Source organism: Mustelus asterias, unplaced genomic scaffold, assembly GCF_964213995.1.
Source record: "Mustelus asterias unplaced genomic scaffold, sMusAst1.hap1.1 HAP1_SCAFFOLD_1994, whole genome shotgun sequence".
In the NCBI taxonomy this organism is placed as follows: domain Eukaryota; kingdom Metazoa; phylum Chordata; class Chondrichthyes; order Carcharhiniformes; family Triakidae; genus Mustelus; species Mustelus asterias.
In genome coordinates, this window is record NW_027591939.1 from 32,518 (window position 1) to 52,500 (window position 19,983).

Below are 19,983 nucleotides of genomic sequence, written 5' to 3' on the forward strand. Positions count from 1 at the left end.
CACACACTAACCCAGTGACACACACACACTAACCCAGAGACACACACACACTAACCCAGTGACACACACACACTAACCCAGAGACACACACACACTAACCCAGAGACACACACACTAACCCAGAGACACACACACACTAACCCAGAGACACACACACACTAACCCAGAGACACACACACACTAACCCAGTAACACACACACACTAACCCAGTAACACACACACTAACCCAGAGACACACACACTAACCCAGAGACACACACACACTAACCCAGTAACACACACACACTAACCCAGAGACACACACACTAACCCAGAGACACACACACTAACCCAGAGACACACACACACTAACCCAGTAACACACACACACTAACCCAGAGACACACACACTAACCCAGAGACACACACACACTAACCCAGAGACACACACACACTAACCCAGTGACACACACACACTAACCCAGTGACACACACACACTAACCCAGTGACACACACACACTAACCCAGAGACACACACGCTAACCCAGAGACACACACACACTAACCCAGAGACACACACACTAACCCAGAGACACACACACTAACCCAGAGACACACACACTAACCCAGAGACACACACACACTAACCCAGAGACACACACACACTAACCCAGAGACACACACACTAACCCAGTGACACACACACACTAACCCAGAGACACACACGCTAACCCAGAGACACACACACACTAACCCAGAGACACACACACACTAACCCAGAGACACACACACACTAACCCAGAGACACACACACACTAACCCAGAGACACACACACACTAACCCAGAGACACACACACACTAACCCAGTGACACACACACACTAACCCAGAGACACACACACACTAACCCAGTGACACACACACACTAACCCAGAGACACACACACACTAACCCAGAGACACACACACACTAACCCAGAGACACACACACACTAACCCAGAGACACACACACTAACCCAGTGACACACACACGCTAACCCAGAGACACACACACACTAACCCAGAGACACACACACTAACCCAGTGACACACACACACTAACCCAGAGACACACATGCTAACCCAGAGACACACACACGCTAACCCAGAGACACACACACACTAACCCAGTAACACACACACACTAACCCAGAGACACACACACTAACCCAGAGACACACACACTAACCCAGAGACACACACACACTAACCCAGTAACACACACACACTAACCCAGTAACACACACACTAACCCAGAGACACACACACACTAACCCAGAGACACACACACACTAACCCAGAGACACACACACTAACCCAGAGACACACACACACTAACCCAGAGACACACACACTAACCCAGAGACACACACACTAACCCAGAGACTCACACACACTAACCCAGTAACACACACACACTAACCCAGTGACACACACACACTAACCCAGAGACACACACACTAACCCAGTGACACACACACTAACCCAGAGACACACACACACTAACCCAGAGACACACACACTATCCCAGAGACACACACACTAACCCAGTGACACACACACTAACCCAGAGACACACACACACTAACCCAGTGACACACACACTAACCCAGAGACACACACACACTAACCCAGTAACACACACACACTAACCCAGTGACACACACACACTAACCCAGAGACACACACACACTAACCCAGAGACACACACACTAACCCAGAGACACACACACTAACCCAGTGACACACACACACTAACCCAGAGACACACACACACTAACCCAGTGACACACACACTAACCCAGAGACACACACACACTAACCCAGTGACACACACACTAACCCAGAGACACACACACACTAACCCAGTGACACACACACACTAACCCAGAGACACACACACACTAACCCAGTGACACACACACACTAACCCAGAGACACACACACTAACCCAGAGACACACACACTAACCCAGGGCCAGGCAGAGTTACCCGTGCACAGTGATAGACAGAAGGAACAAGCCCTAATATATTCAGAATTAACTTTGAACGGCAGCAGTGACCGTGAGAAGATTTGCCTCCCTGACAGAAACATCTTGTACATACCAGCAATATCCCCACTGAGAGTGGATAGCAGCCCTTCAGCTTCCCGTCTGTGCGGCAGGAATAACACTGAGTTCCAGATATGTTGGAGCTGGCTCCAGGGACTGATCAGTCCCCTCGCACTGCTTCAAGATGAGTTCGCAGTCGCCTGCTATTGAGAAGCCAAAGCAGTCAGACACATGACTCAACTCGGCGGCCGGCCAAAAAATAAACTCCTGAAGTTCTGCAAATACTGATGAGCTCCCAGCGCACAGATAGTGGGAGTGGTGCCTGGTTCTGGGCGAGGAAACGTGAGCGAGGGCAGTGGTGATGACTTCTGCTTCCTGTACCTGCAGATTGGCTGGTAGAACCACTCAGAACCCCATCTCCTCACCCCTGGGAACAGGAGGGGATGATGTGGAGCTGCCGGCACTGGACTGGGGTGAACACAGTAAGAAGTTTAACAACACCAGGTTAAAGTCCAACAGGTTTATTTGGTAGCAAATACCATTCGCTTTCGGAGCGCTGCTCCTTCGTCAGAAGATCTGGCTGGCTGGAGAGATTCGCATTCTAATCAGTATTCTGTAACTTGATTGTGTGTCTCTGTGCCCTGTTTGAGAGCAGATTTCCACTCCATCTGACGAAGGGGCAGCGCTCCGAAAGCTAATGGCATTTGCTACCAAATAAACCTGTTGGACTTTAACCTGGTGTTGTTAAAACTCTTAACAGGAGGGGACCCAGAGCAAACTGACCGGAGAGAACCCAATTCCGTCCCACATAATAACCTTCATCAAACAGGTTAAAGTCAACTTAAAACCAATACTGGTGGAGGCATCTATCCCCGTGCTGTACCTGTCCTGGGAGTGTTTGATGGGGGACAGTGTAGAGGGAGCTTTACTCTGTATCGAACCCCGTGCTGTACCTGTCCTGGGAGTGTTTGATGGGGACAGTGTAGAGGGAGCTTTACTCTGTATCTAACCCCGTGCTGTACCTGTCCTGGGAGTGTTTGATGGGGGACAGTGTAGAGGGAGCTTTACTCTGTATCTAACCCCGTGCTGTACCTGTCCTGGGAGTGTTTGATGGGGGACAGTGTAGAGGGAGCTTTACTCTGTATCTAACCCCGTGCTGTACCTGTCCTGGGAGTGTTTGATGGGGACAGTGTAGAGGGAGCTTTACTCTGTATCTAACCCCGTGCTGTACCTGTCCTGGGAGTGTTTGATGGGGACAGTGTAGAGGGAGCATTACTCTGTATCTCACCCCGTGCTGTACCTGTCGTGGGAGTGTTTGATGGGGACAGTGTAGAGGGAGCTTTACTCTGTATCTAACCCCGTGCTGTACCTGTCCTGGGAGTGTTTGATGGGGACAGTGTAGAGGGAGCTTTACTCTGTATCTAACTCCGTGCTGTACCTGTCCTGGGAGTGTTTGATGGGGACAGTGTAGAGGGAGCTTTACTCTGTATCTAACCCCGTGCTGTACCTGTCCTGGGAGTGTTTGATGGGGGACAGTGTAGAGGGAGCTTTACTCTGTATCTAACCCCGTGCTGTACCTGTCCTGGGAGTGTTTGATGGGGGACAGTGTAGAGGGAGCTTTACTCTGTATCTAACCCCGTGCTGTACCTGTCCTGGGAGTGTTTGATGGGGACAGTGTAGAGGGAGCTTTACTCTGTATCTAACTCCGTGCTGTACCTGTCCTGGGAGTGTTTGATGGGGGGACAGTGTAGAGGGAGCTTTACTCTGTATCTAACCCCGTCCTGTACCTGTCCTGGGAGTGTTTGATGGGGGACAGTGTAGAGGGAGCTTTACTCTGTATCTAACCCCGTGCTGTACCTGTCCTGGGAGTGTTTGATGGGGGACAGTGTAGAGGGGGTTTTACTCTGTATCTAACCCCGTGTGGTACCCGTCCTGGGAGTATAGGGTTAACTCCCTCAGCACTGACCCTCTGACAGTGTGGCACTCCCTCAGCACTGACCCTCTGACAGTGCAGCACTCCCTCAGCACTGACCCTCCCACAGTGCGGTGCTCCCTCAGGATTGCACTGGGAGTACCCACCCTGATTTATGGAGTTCTAACCTCTAGAATGGAGTTTGAAAACAGGAGCTGTTGACTCAGAGATGAGGGCGGGACCCAGTGAGACAAAAGTCACACCACTCCTCACCCAGTTGCAAAGGCTGCAATGCTGTGTCGGCTGTTATAACACAGTGCAGGGGTTAATACCCACACCTCCCTCGTCACTCAGTCCCTCTGATTCACACTCTGATGAAAGCAAAGCCGTGATTCCCGAGAAGCCAACATGTTCAAAAACAAAACAGAACGTCACTAAGTGATCATATCCATTCCACACCCAGGATATCCAGACTCTCTGCACACATATCTGGCATTCTGGATACTGGCTGTTCCACTCTGACTCGAGACAGTGCTGCAGTAAAAATAGGGCTCTGTATTGGCACCAAACAACATCTCAATTCTAATCTTGTACAATTTCAGCAAACAGCAAGATTCCATTGAGTCACAACTTGAGTCTGTTATACAGGAACAGTGCGGCACTCCCTCAGTACTGACCATCCCACAGTGCGGCACTCCTTCAGCACTGACCCTCCCACAGTGCGGTGCTCCCTCAGCACTGACCCTCCCACAGTGCGGCGCTCCCTCAGCACTCCCACAGTGCGGCACTCCTTCAGCACTGACCCTCCCACAGTGCGGTGCTCCTGGAGCACTGACCCTCCCACAGTGCGGCGCTCCCTCAGCACTGACCCTCCCACAGTGCGGCACTCCCTCAGCACTGACCCTCCGACAGTGCAGCGCTCCCTCAGCACTGACCCTCCCACAGTGCGGCGCTCCCTCAGCACTCACCCTCCCACAGTGCAGCGCTCCCTCAGCACTGACCCTCCCACAGTGCGGCACTCCCTCAGCACTGACCCTCCCACAGTGCGGCGCTCCCTCAGCACTGACCCTCCCACAGTGCGGCACTCCCTCAGCACTGACCCTCCCACAGTGCGGCACTACCTCAGTACTGACCATCCCACAGTGCGGCACTCCCTCAGTACTGACCCTCCCACAGTGCGGCACTCCCTCAGCACTGACCCTCCCACAGTGCGGCACTCCCTCAGCACTGACCCTCCCACAGTGCGGCGCTCCCTCAGCACTGACCCTCCCACAGTGCGGCACTCCCTCAGCACTGACCCTCCCACAGTGCGGCGCTCCCTCAGCACTGACCCTCCCACAGTGCGGCGCTCCCTCAGCACTGACCCTCCCACAGTGCGGCGCTCCCTCAGTACTGACCCTCCCACAGTGCAGCGCTCCCTCAGCACTGACCCTCCCACAGTGCAGCGCTCCCTCAGTACTGACCCTCCCACAGTGCGGCACTCCCTCAGCACTGACCCTCCCACCGTGCGGCGCTCCCTCAGCACTGACCCTCCCACAGTGCGGCACTCCCTCAGTACTGACCATCCCACAGTGTGACGCTCCCTCAGCACTGACCCTCCCACAGTGCGGTGCTCCCTCAGCACTGACCCTCCCACAGTGCGGCACTCCCTCAGCACTGACCCTCTGACAGTGCGGTGCTCCCTCAGCACTGACCCTCCCACAGTGCGGCGCTCCCTCAGCACTGACCCTCCCACAGTGCGGCGCTCCCTCAGCACTGACCCTCCCACAGTGCGGCGCTCCCTCAGCACTGACCCTCCCACAGTGCGGCGCTCCCTCAGCGCTGACAATCTGACAGTGCGGCGCTCCCTCAGCACTGACCCTCCCCACTGCGGCGCTCCCTCAGCACTGACCAGGCTGGGGCTATACTCATTGGAATTCAGAATAATGAGGGGAGATCTTATAGAAACAGATAGGATTATGAAGGGAATAGATAAGATAGAAGCAGGGAAGTTGTTTCCACTGGCGGGTGAAGCTAGAACTAGGGGGCATGGCCTCAAAATAAGGGGGAGCAGATTTAGGACTGAGTTGAGGAGGAACTTCTTCACACAAAGGGTTGTGAATGTGTGGAATTCCCTGCCCAGTGAAGCAGTTGAGGCTACCTCATTGAATGTTTTTAAGGCAAGGATAGATAGATTTTTGAACAGTAAAGGAATTAAGGGTTATGGTGAGCGGGCGGGTAAGCGGAGCTGAGTCCATGAAAAGATCAGCCATGATCTTATTGAATGGCGGGGCAGGCTCGAGGGGCCAGATGGCCCACTCCTGCTCCTCGTTCTTATGTTCTTATGACTGTAACAGTTCTTCTGCACTCTCTCCTTTCCTCCTCTATGAACGGTATGCTTTGTCTGTATAGCGCACAATAAACAATACTTTTCACTGTATACTAATACATGTGACAATAATAAATCAACTCAAATCTGGTGAGGGGATTGAAGTCCTGACCTCCCGCCTCAGAGATGAGATGAGCATCTGGCACCGAGATGGGGCTGGTTTAATAAAAGCGCAATGTGGAGGAGATGGTCCAGTGGGATTATCGCTGGGCTATTCATCCAAAATCTCAACTCATGTTCTGCGGGACCGGGGTTCGAATCCCGCCACGGCAGACGGTGGAATTTGAATTCAGTAAAAAACATTTGGAATTGCAAATCTACTGATGACCCATTGTCGGAAAAACCCATCTGGGTCACTAATGTCCCTTTAGGGAAGGAAATCTGCCGTCCTTACCCCGGTCTGGCCTACATGTGACTCCAGAGCCACAGCAATGTGGGTGACTCTCAACTGCCCTCCAAGGGCAACTAGGGATGGGTAATAAATGCTGGACCCAGCCGGCGACGCCCATGGCCCAGGAATGAATGAATAAATGTAGCAAAAGCCACGATTGGAGAGAAAATAAATGCCGTGTTAACTTGTCCTGAGTGCTCCAGGCCAGGTTTTAAGAAAGTTTCATTCCTGTTATTGTCATCAGGCTGAGTGGAATTCTTTGAGCAGAGTGGAGGCAGCTGGGCTATGTGTGTGAACAGTATACGTCACTGACGTGGTGAAGGAACAGAGTAGGAAAACAGAGGACCGAAACTGGCAAACAGAGGCAGGAAACTCTGGAGAAAAGGAGTTGATGTCAGCGCTTTAACCCTGTGCTCATTTGCTACCAAATAAACCTGTTGGACTTTAACCTGGTGTTGTTAAACTTCTTACTGTGTTCACCCCAGTCCAACACCGGCATCTCCACCTCATCAGCAAGAGGCAGAGATATCAGACCGTGAGCCCAGACTCTTACTGCCTCCAACAAACTCGCACCGGATCCCCCCCCATACCCGTTCCATGACAGCTCCCGCCCCACACCAGATCCCACTTCGCTCCCCACGATTCTCTCCCCTCCGCGGGGGGGCGGGGGGGGTGGGGGGTGGGAGGGGGCTAAACCCTGCAGGCACAGCCGTGTTCCCCCCACCGCCCCACCCTTGCCTGGGGCAGCACGGTGGCACAATGGTTAGCACTGCTGCCTCACAGCGCCAGGGACCCGGGGCAGCACGGTGACACAGTGGGTTAGCACTGCTGCCTCACAGCGCCAGGGACCCGGGGCAGCACGGTGACACAGTGGGTTAGCACTGCTGCCTCACAGCGCCAGGGACCCGGGGCAGCACGGTAGCACAGTGGGTTAGCGCTGCTGCCTCACAGCGCCAGGGACCCGGGTTCGATTCCCGGCTTGGGTCACTGTCTGTGTGGAGTCTGCACGTTCTCCCCCCGTGTCTGCGTGGGTTTCCTCCGGGTGCTCCGGTTTCCTCCCACACTCCAAAGATGTGCGAGTTAGGTGGATTGGCCGTGCTAAATTGCCCCTTAGCGTCCAAAGATATGCGGGTTAGGGTGGATTGGCCGTGCTAAATTGCCCCTTAGCGTCCAAAGATATGCGGGTTAGGTGGATTGGCCATGCTAAATTGTCCCTTAGTGTCCAAAGATGAGTAGGTTAGGTGGATTGGCCATGCTAAATTGGCCCTCAGGGCCAATCTCGGGGATTAACTTCATTGCAGTGTTAATGTAAGCTTACTCCTGACTCTAATGAATAAACTTGAAACTCATTCAGTCCGCACCCCATGACAAGCGAACAGGACGGTGATCTTGCTGCTGATGCTGGGAGCTTCCTGCGAGCGAATTGGCTGTCGCATTCCCCGCATTACGGCAGCACCCACGTTTTGAGAAGTACTCCCACCGGCGGTGAAGGGCTCAGGCGCATCTCAACGTCCTCAAATACCCCGGAGAAATCAAATCCTTCCCCCTCCAACCGGCACGAGTCTGCCTGCTCCAGAATTAACCCCGAGAGTGGCAGCACGGGCAGATAAAGGGTGGCAGAATTGGTACCACTTCTGACGGCCTCCACAGCTGAATAGCTTTGAGTTGCTCACTCGTGCTAAGCTGACATGCAGAGGATGGATGCCTGGTGGACTTGCTTCTGTGAAACGCAAGCCCATTTAGTTAAGGATTGGGGGGGGGGGGGGGGGGGGGGGGAGAATAAGATTGGGGGACACTGGGCTTGTAGCTTTGTGACGGTTGATATTCTCGAGGTTACACTGGCTCCTTGCCGCAGCATCTTTGGTGTTGAGCTGTTTGCTGATGTGCAGATTAAGGCAGCTCCGATGTGTTGGGGCAAGTCGGTGCAGACAGTGGAGAACATTCTTAACCACAGCCTCATTGCAGACACCCGCCCTCTGGCTGGGATTAATGGTGGGCGCGTAGCACAGGGTAACGAGGAGGAGGGCAGGGAAGCAAGACTTTTGGGTGGCAATTTGGAAAACAGCCCATGTTTTGCAGGAAGGATTGAGGGGGAAGTGGAGAGGATGGAGGCTGTGGGAATGGCCTGGTTAGGGCAGAAAGCAGCGATTCGTCTGATTTCAGCACCGGACCAGGGGAGTGTACCCATGGGAGGCTATTCTTTAGAATTCACAGAATCCCTACAGAGGCCATTCAGCCCATCGAGTCTGCACTATCAACAATCCCACCCAGGCCCTATCCCCGTAACCCTACATATTTACCCTGCTAGTCTCCCTGACACTAAGGGGCAATTTAGTATGGCCAATCCACCTAACCTGCACATCTTTGGACACTAAGGGGCAATTTAGTATGGCCATTCCACCTAACCTGCACATCTTTGGACACTAAGGGGCAATTTAGCATGGCCAATCCACCTAACCTGCACATCTTTGGACACTAAGGGCAATTTAGCATGGCCAATCCACCTAACCCGCACATCTTTGGACACTAAGGGCAATTTAGCATGGCCAATCCACCTAACCTGCACATCTTTGGACACTAAGGGGCAATTTAGCATGGCCAATCCACCTAACCCGCACATCTTTGGACACTAAGGGCAATTTAGCATGGCCAATCCACCTAACCTGCACATCTTTGGACACTAAGGGGCAATTTAGCATGGCCAAGCCACCTAACCTGCACATCTTTGGACACTAAGGGCAATTTAGCATGGCCAATCCACCTAACCCGCACATCTTTGGACACTAAGGGCAATTTAGCATGGCCAATCCACCTAACCCGCACATCTTTGGACACTAAGGGCAATTTAGCATGGCCAATCCACCTAACCTGCACATCTTTGGACACTAAGGGCAATTTAGCATGGCCAATCCACCTAACCCGCACATCTTTGGACACTAAGGGCAATTTAGCATGGCCAATCCACCTAACCCGCACATCTTTGGACACTGAGGGCAATTTAGCATGTTCTCCCACACAGACATGTAGAGAACATGCAGACTCCACAGAGACGGTGATCCAAGGCCAGAACCGAACCCAGGTACTGGCGCTGTGAGGCAGCAGTGCTAACCACTGTACCCCACCCCTTGTGCTCTCTCCATTCAATCAGATCATGGCTGATCTCTAACTTAACCTCACCCCCACCACCCGCTTAGCTTCTGTGAGCTTTAATACCCCCTGTCCAACAGAGGTAGGGGTTAGGGTGGAATATTGGGAGTTTAGGCAGGTGGAGGGCTGTTGTAGGCTGCAAAGAGACATTGATAGGATGCAAAGCTGGGCTGAAAAATGGCAAATGGAGTTTAACCCTGATAAATGTGAGGTGATTCATTTTGGTAGGACCAATTTAAATGTGGATTACAGGGTCAAAGGTAGGGTTCTGAAGACTGTGGAGGAACAGAGAGATCTTGGGGTCCATATCCACAGATCTCTAAAGGTTGCCACTCAAGTGGATAGAGCTGTGAAGAAGGCCTATAGTGTGTTAGCTTTTATTAACAAGGGGTTGGAGTTTAAGAGCCGTGGGGTTATGCTGCAACTGTACAGGACCTTGGTGAGACCACATTTGGAATATTGTGTGCAGTTCTGGTCACCTCACTATAAGAAGGATGTGGAAGCGCTGGAAAGAGTGCAGAGGAGATTTACCAGGATGCTGCCTGGTTTGGAGGGTAGGTCTTATGAGGAAAGGTTGAGGGAGCTAGGGCTGTTCTCTCTGGAGCGGAGGAGGCTGAGGGGAGACTTAATAGAGGTGTATAAAATGATGAAGGGGATAGATAGAGTGAACGTTCGAAGGCTATTTCCTCGGGTGGATGGAGTTATTACAAGGGGGCATAACTATAGGGTTCGTGGTGGGAGATATAGGAAGGATATCAGAGGTAGGTTCTTTACGCAGAGAGTGGTTGGGGTGTGGAATGGACTGCCTGCAGTGATAGTGGAGTCAGACACTTTAGGAACATTTAAGCGGTTATTGGATAGGCACATGGAGCACACCAGGATGATAGGGAGTGGGATAGCTTGATCTTGGTTTCAGATAAAGCTCGGCACAACATCGTGGGCCGAAGGGCCTGTTCTGTGCTGTACTGTTCTTTGTTCTATGTTCTGACGAAGGGTCATCCAGACTTGAAATGTTGGCTCTAATCTCTCCCCACAGATGCCATGATGTGGAGATTCCTGGCGTTGGACTGGGGTGGGCACAGTGAGAACACTCATAACACCAGGTTAAAGTCCCAACAGGTTTATTTGCGATCACGAGCTTTCGGAGCGCTGCTCCTTCATCAGGTGAGTGGAGAGGTGGGTTCACAAACACGGCATATACAGACAGAGGCACAATTGCAAGATAATGGTTGGAATGCGAGTCTTTACAGGTACAGACAGTGCGAGTGGAGAGAGGGATAATCACAGGTTAAAGGGATGTGAATTGTTTCCAGCCAGGACAGGGACAGTTAGTAGGATTGAGATGATTCACACCTCTTTAACCTGTGATTAACCCTCTCTCCACTCGCACTGTCTGTACCTGTAAAGGCCTGATTACCTGTTAAGACTCGCACACTAATCATTATTGGTGGCACGGTACGGCACGGTAGCACAGTGGGTTAGCACTGCTGCTTCACAGCTCCAGGGACCCGGGTTCGATTCCCGACTCGGGTCACTGTCTGTGCGGAGTTTGCACATTCTCCTCGTGTCTGCATGGGTTTCCTCCGGGTGCTCCGGTTTCCTCCCACAGTCCCAAGATGTGCGGGTTAGGTTGATTGGCCGTGCTAAAATTTCCCCTTAGTTTCCTGAGATGCGTAGGTTAGAGGGATTAGCGGGTAAGTGTGTAGGGATACGGGGGGTAGGGCCTGGGTGGGATTGTGGTCGGTGCAGACTCGATGGGCCGAATGGCCTCTTTCTGCACTGTAGGGATTCTATGAATTTCTATGAATTATCTTGCAATTGAGTCTCTGTCTGTATATGCCCTGATTGTGAATCCACCTCTCCACTCACCTGATGAAGGGGCAGCGCTCCGAAAGCTCGTGATCCCAAATAAACCTGTTGGACTTTAACCTGGTGTTGAGAGACTTCTTACTGTGCCCACAGACGCTGTCAGACCTGCTGAGATTTTCCAGCATTTTCTGTTTTTGTTTCAGATTCGGGCGTCCGGAGTATTTTGCTTTTATCAATGGAATGTAGTTTGGTGTGTCCCATGACACGGAGTGCGGCTGAGTCACCTCACTGGTAGCGTCCCAGTCTTTCACATGGACTTCCTTCCAGACTAGCAACCGGCTTTGAGAATATGGGTTATCACCACTGAGGTGTGGCAGCTATTGGCTGAGAGGTAGAAGGCTAGACAGACGGCAGGCACTGTCTGGATGATCAGTCTGGAAACCTTGTCTCTCTCTGCACAGCCCAAGGGCAGACTAGTTTCCGTGTGTGCTGTGTTGCACGTGGGAGAGAGAGGAGATGGGAGGCAAGGGACACAGCTGCCGAATCTTTCTGATGGGAATTTTTCTCGAGTGGGTTGAACAGGGCAACAGGAAATGAGGGAATATCCCCGTAACCCCGCTGCCTCTCCCCGCACGCTCGAGAAAGTCTGTCGCTCGCAGTCTGTGTGCAGAGGTCTGTGATCTACCCGGAGATTTGACCCAGGAACGGCTTCCGATGAGTGAATCTCCAAGCAAACACTAAGCTCATTCTGTCTCTCGGTCACAGCCAGGCTGTCACCAGCCCAGAGATGTCCCGAGATATCGTTGGAGCATGTGGAGGATTCTTCCTCCAGTAATACTAACTCATCAAAGAGCACGCTGTTCATACCCTAACAACAGTTTATCTTCCAACTCTAACACAGTAAACGATCCCCGCGTGAGTTTTTCTGGTCTCCTTTTCTGAGGAAGGATGTTCTTGCTCTCGAGGGAGTGCAGCGAAGGTTTACCAGGCTGATTCCGGGGATGGCGGGACTGATGTATGAGGAGAGATTGACCAGGTTAGGATTGTTTTCACTGGAGTTCAGACGAATGAGGGGGGATCTCACAGAGACTTATAAAATTCTAACAGGACTAGACAGGGTAGATGCAGGGAGGATGTTCCCGATGGTGGGGGAGTCCAGGGGTCACAGTCTGAGGATTCGGGGTTGACCATTTAGGACGGGGGTGGGGAGACATTTCTTCACCCGGTGAGCCTGTGGAATTCATTCCCACAGGAAGGAGTTGATGCCAAAACATTGAATGTATTCAAGAGGCGGCTGGATATAGCACTTGGGGCGAACGGGGTCAAAGGTTATGGGGAGAAAGCAGGATTAGGCTATTGAGTTGGATGATCAGCCATGATGGTGATGAATGGGGGAGCAGGTTCGAAGGGCCGAATGGCCTCCTCCTGCTCCTATCTATGTTTCTCTGAGCTTCACAGGAGTGGAAATCAGACTGAATCGGACCCAAAGCCACATCAGTAGATGATTGGACAGGTGAAAAAAAACAAAGTTAAAGATGTCAGTTTTAAGGAGGGCCTTAAAAGGAGCAGAGAGAGAGGTTCAAAGGAATTCCAGAGATTACACTTGTGATAGACATGGCCACTAATGAATCACAGAATCCCGAGTGCAGGATCAGGCCATTCGGCCCATCGAGTCTACACCAACTCTCTGACAGATCACCCCACCTAGACGCTACCACCAAACCTGCACATCTTCGGACACTAAGGGGCAATTTAGCATGGCCAATCCACCTAACCCGCACATCTTTGGACACTAAGGGACAATTTAGCATGGCCAATCCACCTAACCTACACATCTTTGGACACTAAGGGACAATTTAGCATGGCCAATCCACCTAACCCGCACATCTTTGGACACTAAGGGACAATTTAGCATGGCCAATCCACCTTACCCACACATCCTTGGACACTAAGGGGCAATTTAGCATGGTCAATCCACCTAACCTACACATCTTTGGACACTAAGGGGCAATTTAGCATGGCCCATCCACCTAATCAGCACGTCTTTTGAGTGTGGGAGGAAACCCACGCAGACATGGGGAGAACGTGCAGACTCCGCACAGACAGTTACCCAAGCCGGGAATCAAACTCGGGTCCCTGGCGCTGTGAGGCAGCAGCACTAACCCACTGTGTCACCGTGCTGCCCCGGGTCCCTGTCGCTGTGAGGCAGCAGCGCTAACCCACTGTGCCACTGTGCTGCCCTGGGTCCCTGGCGCTGTGAGGCAGCAGTGCTAACCCACTGTGCCACTGTGCTGCCCCGGGTCCCTGGCGCTGTGAGGCAGCAGCGCTAACCCACTGTGTCACCGTGCTGCCCCGGGTCCCTGGCGCTGTGAGGCAGCAGTGCTAACCCACTGTGCCACCGTGCTGCCCCGGGTCCCTGGCGCTGTGAGGCAGCAGTGCGAACCCACTGTGCCACCGTGCGGCCCCGGGTCCCTGGCACTGTGAGGCAGCAGTGCTAACCCACTGTGTCACCGTGCCGCCCCGGGTCCCTGGCACTGTGAGGCAGCAGTGCTAACCCACTGTGTCACCGTGCCGCCCCGGGTCCCTGGCGCTGTGAGACAGCAGTGCGAACCCACTGTGCCACCGTGCTGCCCCGGGTCCCTGGCGCTGTGAGGCAGCAGTGCTAACCCACTGTGTCACCGTGCTGCCCCGGGTCCCTGGCACTGTGAGGCAGCAGTGCGAACCCACTGTGCCACCGTGCTGCCCCGGGTCCCTGGCGCTGTGAGGCAGCAGTGCTAACCACTGTGTCACCGTGCCACCCCGGGTCCCTGGCACTGTGAGGCAGCAGCGCTAACCCACTGTGTCACCGTGCCGCCCATAAATAAACTTTAAATGAATAAACTTTACTTTTTTTAAACCAAGAACCTATCTATCTCTGTCTTAAAGACACTCAATGACCCGGCCTCCACAGCCTTCTGTGGCAAAGAGTTCCTCAGATTCACCATCTCTGGCTGAAGAAATTCCTCCTCATCTCGGTTCTAAAGGGTCGTTTTTGAACAGTAAAGGAATTAAGGGTTATGGTGAGCGGGCAGGTAAGTGGAGCTTAGTCCACGAAAAGATCAGCCATGATCTTATTGAATGGCGGGGCAGGCTCGAGGGGCCAAATGGCCCACTCCTGCTCCTCGTTCTTATGTTCTTCTTATGTCCCTTTACTCTGAGGCTGCGCCCTCGGATCCAAGTCTCTCCTCCATCTTCCCCACATCCGCTCTACCATCGGTCCCTTGATGTGAGGAGGACATTGCAGAGCAGCACCAGCCTGTGGCAAGAGTTTGCATGTGGAGTCTTTTAACACGGAGACGCAGTGGCGGTGAGGTTGTCACACGGTTCTGGCTGACCCGCAGACTCTCACACTCCTGCTGCCTGTCACTGGAAGCATTTACAAGCTGGTGATTAACCTGCTTGGCCATGTTACGGACACACCTTCCACTTCCGTCAAGTCGTGGAGTGGGACTGACATCCAGAGCAAGTGGTCTTCATTTATCCATTCCTGGGACATGGGCGTCGCCGGCTGGGCCCAGCGTTTATTGCCCATCCCTAGTTGCCCTTGGAGGGCAGTTGAGAGTCAACCACATTGCTGTGGCTCTGGAGTCACATGTAGGCCAGACCGGGGTAAGGACGGCAGATTTCCTTCCCTAAAGGGAACCAGATGGGTTTTTCCCACAATGGGTCATCAGTAGATTCTTAATTCCAGAAATTTTTTATTGAATTCAGATTCCAACATCTGCCGTGACGGGATTCGAACCCGGGTCCCCAGAACATTAGCTGAGTTTCTGGATTAATAGTCTGGCGATAATACCAGTAGGCCACTGTCTCTCTCCAACATGGTCGAAGGACAGGGACGTTCCCCACTGTGACACCAGGGCCCCTGTTACATCGATATAGATCCATTGGATCCACCCTACGGCAATCTGTATAACTGTGTCTGGTTTAGGGCACATCTCATCGCTAAGAACTGCTGGTTTAACGCCTCCAGTTCACTCCCAAGAATATATCTGCAATGAAGTGGTGGGGGGTTGGATGTGATTGTTCAAACATACTTCTGCCTTCTTCCCAATCATTCCTCCTCCAACCAGCCCTGTAGATACTGTGCCTTATTTACTGGAGTCTTGCCAAGCTAAGTAAGATCTTCTTAAGTAACACATCTCTGTGTGTGTTTTACATTTTTGCAGTCACAGCTTTCTGCTCCAATATTATCTACCATCTCCTTATTTTCCAGTAGGTTTTCCTGTTTCTATCCGCCGTCCTCCTCCCGCGTTAGGCTCAGCCCGAGACTGAGGCTCGAGTGCGTGTCGGACAGGGAGTTGCTGGACATGTTGGGAGTTTCCTTAACAGTAATGGCAGGATCCCGGGGATCAGCACACTGCACGACACAGTAAATAAAGGAGTCAACATTCAGGCCCCCTCCCCCTCCGCGATCGAGTTGGCAGGCGACATATGAAGTCAGCAGTGCTGCCTCACAGCGCCAGGGACCCGGGTTCGATTCCCGGCTCGGGTCACTGTCTGTGCAGAGTCTGCACGTTCTCCCCGTGTCTGCGTGGGTTTCCTCCGGGTGCTCCGGTTTCCTTCCACAGTCCAAAGATGTGCAGGTTAGGGTGCATTGGCCGTGCTAAATTACCCCTTAGTGTCCAAAGATGTGCAGGTTAGGTGGATTGGCCATGCTAAATTGCCCCTTAGTGTCTAAAGATGTGCGGGTTAGGTGGATTGGCCATGCTAAATTGCCCCTTAGTGTCTAAAGATGTACAGGTTAGGTGGATTGGCCATGCTAAATTACCCCTTAGTGTCCAAAGATGTGCGGGTTAGGTGGATTGGCCATGCTAAATTGCCCCTTAGTGTCTAAAGATGTGCAGGTTAGGTGGATTGGCCGTGCTAAATTACCCCTTAGTGTCCAAAGATGTGCAGGTTAGGTGGATTGGCCATGCTAAATTGCCCTTTAGTGTTCAAAGATGTGCAGGTTAGGTGGATTGGCCGTGCTAAATTACCCCTTAGTGTCCAAAGATGTGCAGGTTAGGTGGATTGGCCGTGCTAAATTACCCCTTAGTGTCCAAAGATGTGTAGGTTTGGTGGATTGGCCATGCTAAATTGCCCCTTAGTGTCCAAAGATGTGTAGGTTAGGTGGATTGGCCATGCTAAATTGTCCCTTAGTGTCCAAAGATGTGGTTAGGTGGATTGGTCATGCTAAATTGCCCCTTAGTGTCCAAAGATGTGTAGGTTAGGGTGGATTGGCCATGCTAAATTGCCCCTTAGTGTCCAAAGATGTGCGGGTTAGGGTGGATTGGCCATGCTAAATTGCCCCTTAGTGTCCAAAGATGTGCGGGTTAGGGTGGATTGGCCATGCTAAATTGCCCCTTAGTGTCGAAAGATGTGGTTAGGTGGATTGGCCATGCTAAATTGCCCCTTAGTGTCCAAAGATGTGCGGGTTAGGGTGGATTGGCCATGCTAAATTGCCCCTTAGTGTCCAAAGATGAGCGGGTTAGGTGGATTGGCCATGCTAAATTGCCCCTTAGTGTCGAAAGATGTGGTTAGGTGGATTGGCCATGCTAAATTGCCCCTTAGTGTCCAAAGATGAGCGGGTTAGGTGGATTGGCCATGTTAAATTGCCTCTTAGTGTCAGGGGGATTAGCAGGGTAAATGCATGGGGTTATGAGGATGGGGCCTGTGTGGGATTGTGGTCGGTGCAGGCTCGATGGGCCGAATGGCCTCCTTCTGCAGTGTAGGGATTCTCTGATTATATGAATTACTGGACGGGGAGTGGGACTAATGTTGTTTGCTTGACTGATGCTGACAATGCCTTGTGTCCCTCTGTAACGCTCCTGGTCTGCACTCAGTTAGCTGGACACTGGGAGGGGAACTACGGTGGTGCTCAGTAGCTCCGGGTTAGAGGGGTTAGTGCTGGAAAAATAAATCATTGTCCGGTGACCTTGTAGTGCGAGTGCCGGGGAATCAGTGCGATTGTCGCTGGACTCGTAATCCACAAAACCAGGGCAATGTTTTCCATGTTAGATTCAGAAAGAATGTTCCCAATGGTGGGGGGAGTCCAGAACTGGGAGTCACAGTTTGAGGATAAGGGGTAAACCTTTTAGAACTGAGGGGAGGAGAAATTTCTTCACCCAGAGGGTGGTGGAATTCACTCCCACAGAAAGTAGTTGAGGCCAAAACATTGTGTGATTTTAGGAAGAAATTAGATTTCGCTCTTGGAGCTAAAGGGATCGAGGGATACAGGGGGAAGGGGGGGGGAATCAGGGTATTGAATTCGATGATCAGCCACGATCAAAATGGATGGTGGAGCAGGCTCGAAGGGCTGAATGGTCTCCTTCTACTTCTAGTTTCTATATTCTGGGGATCTGGGTTCGAATCCCCGCCACGGCAGATGGTGGAATTTGAATTCAGTAAAAAATATCTGGGATTAAGAATCCACTGATGACCCATTGTCGGAAAAACCCATCTGGTTCCCTTTCGGGAAGGAAATCTGCCGTCCTTACCCCGGTCTGGCCTACATGTGACTCCAGAGCCACAGCAATGTGGGTGACTCTCAACTGCCCTCCAAGGGCAACTAGGGATGGGCAATAAATGCTGGGCCCAGCACAGTGACACCCATGTCCCAGGAATGAATTACAAAAGGGAAAGGTGGGGCTGGATTGTGGCAGCCAGGTGAAGAACAGGAGCGAAGGCAACATGCAGCATTGTCTGTGGAGCTTTGTCCCCACTGAGGGGGGTGGGGCTTTCCTGAAAAAGACCCAGCACTGTAGACAGTGCAGCACTCCCTCAGTACTGCACTGAAGTGTTAGGTGTGAGACTTGAAGCCACAACCTTGTGAATGATGGAGCAGTCTCGAGAGACCAGGTGACCTGCGGCACGGTGGCACAGTGGTTAGCGCTGCTGCCTCACAGCGCCAGGGACCCGGGTTCAATTCCTGCCTCGGGTCACTGTCTGTGTGGAGTCTGCACGTTCTCCCCGTGTCTGCGTGGGTTTCCTCCGGGTGCTCCGGTTTCCTCCCACAGTCTGAAAGATGTACAGGTTAGGTGGATTGGCCATGCTAAATTGTCCCTTAGTGTCCAAAGATGTGCGGGTTAGGTGGATTGGCCATGCTAAATTGCCCCTTAGTGTCAAAAGATGTGCAGGTTAGGTGGATTGGCCATGCTAAATTGTCCCTTAGTGTCCAAAGATGTGCAGGTTAGGTGGATTGGCCGTGCTAAATTGTCCCTTAGTGTCCAAAGATGTGCGGGTTAGGTGGATTGGCCATGTTAAATTGCCCCTTAGTGTCCAAAGATGTGCAGGTTAGGTGGATTGGCCGTGCTAAATTGTCCCTTAGTGTCCAAAGATGTGCGGGTTAGGTGGATTGGCCATGCTAAATTGTCCCTTAGTGTCCAAAGATGTGCAGGTTAGGTGGATTGGCCATGCTAAATTGCCCCATTGTGGTGAACCATAGATGGTTACCACTATGGGTACTGAACCATAGATGGTTACCACTATGGGTACTGAACCATAGATGGTTACCACTATGGGTACTGAACCATAGATGGTTACCACTATGGGTACTTGTACATATGTTACTCTTGTTACTGTTGGGGTTAGGGTTAGGGTGTTCCACCTGTTGGTATTGTTCTGTGGTACACTCCGGTTGGCTCCGCCTACCTATAGGAGTATAAAGGTCACTGCGCTGCCTAGTGACCCTTTAGTCTGGGATTGTATTGTTAAGCAGTATGCTCCATTCTTGTTGCTAATAAAAGCCTTTATTTCCCGGGTACGATCCAGCCTCCCGAGTGAATTAATCGCGCATCACCCTTCGTATCCAAAGATGTGCAGGTTAGGGGGATTGGCCGTGCTAAATTGCCCCTGAGTGTCAGGGTGACTAGCTAGGGTAAATACATGGGGTTAATGGGTGGGATTGTGGTCGGTGCAGACTCGATGGGCTGAATGGCCTCCTTCTGCACTGTAGGGATTCTATGACCCACTCCTGCTCCTATTTCTAATGGTTAGATTTCTGTTGGGAAGGGAGAGAGAGTGAGCGAGAGGGGTTAGTACACTGAGCCACAGTCACTCAGTCACTGAGACAAAATAAAGTTCTGTACTTACAGCGACAGTGCCGCAGGAACATGATTCCTTCTCTTGCAAAGACACTCCGACAATTCCGAAACTTTCCCAGATCCTTCGGGTTTCGCGAGGAGATCGCAGACGGTCGCGATTCTCCCGGGTTATTTTCTGAAACTCCTCAGTGGCCCCGAAACTCTTGTCTCCTCCTTTTCCCCG

The 19,983-nt window shown here is 52.1% G+C and overlaps 1 protein-coding gene across 2 annotated transcripts in view; it reads right to left on the reverse strand.

The window, feature by feature from the left end:
• The window catches only part of LOC144489078 (cdc42 effector protein 2-like), a 38,464-nt gene that overhangs the window by 18,298 nt on the left and 183 nt on the right, over nt 1-19,983 (reverse strand). Inside the window, exon 1 of one of the 2 annotated variants that reach the window (XM_078207028.1) lies at nt 19,810-19,983. This exon is cut by the window's right edge and continues 183 nt beyond it. The gene's annotated coding sequence lies outside the window, so the exon portion shown is untranslated. Of the gene's footprint in view, nt 1-2,125; nt 2,366-19,809 lie in introns of those variants that run through there. The other variant, XM_078207027.1, reaches the window with a different exon arrangement.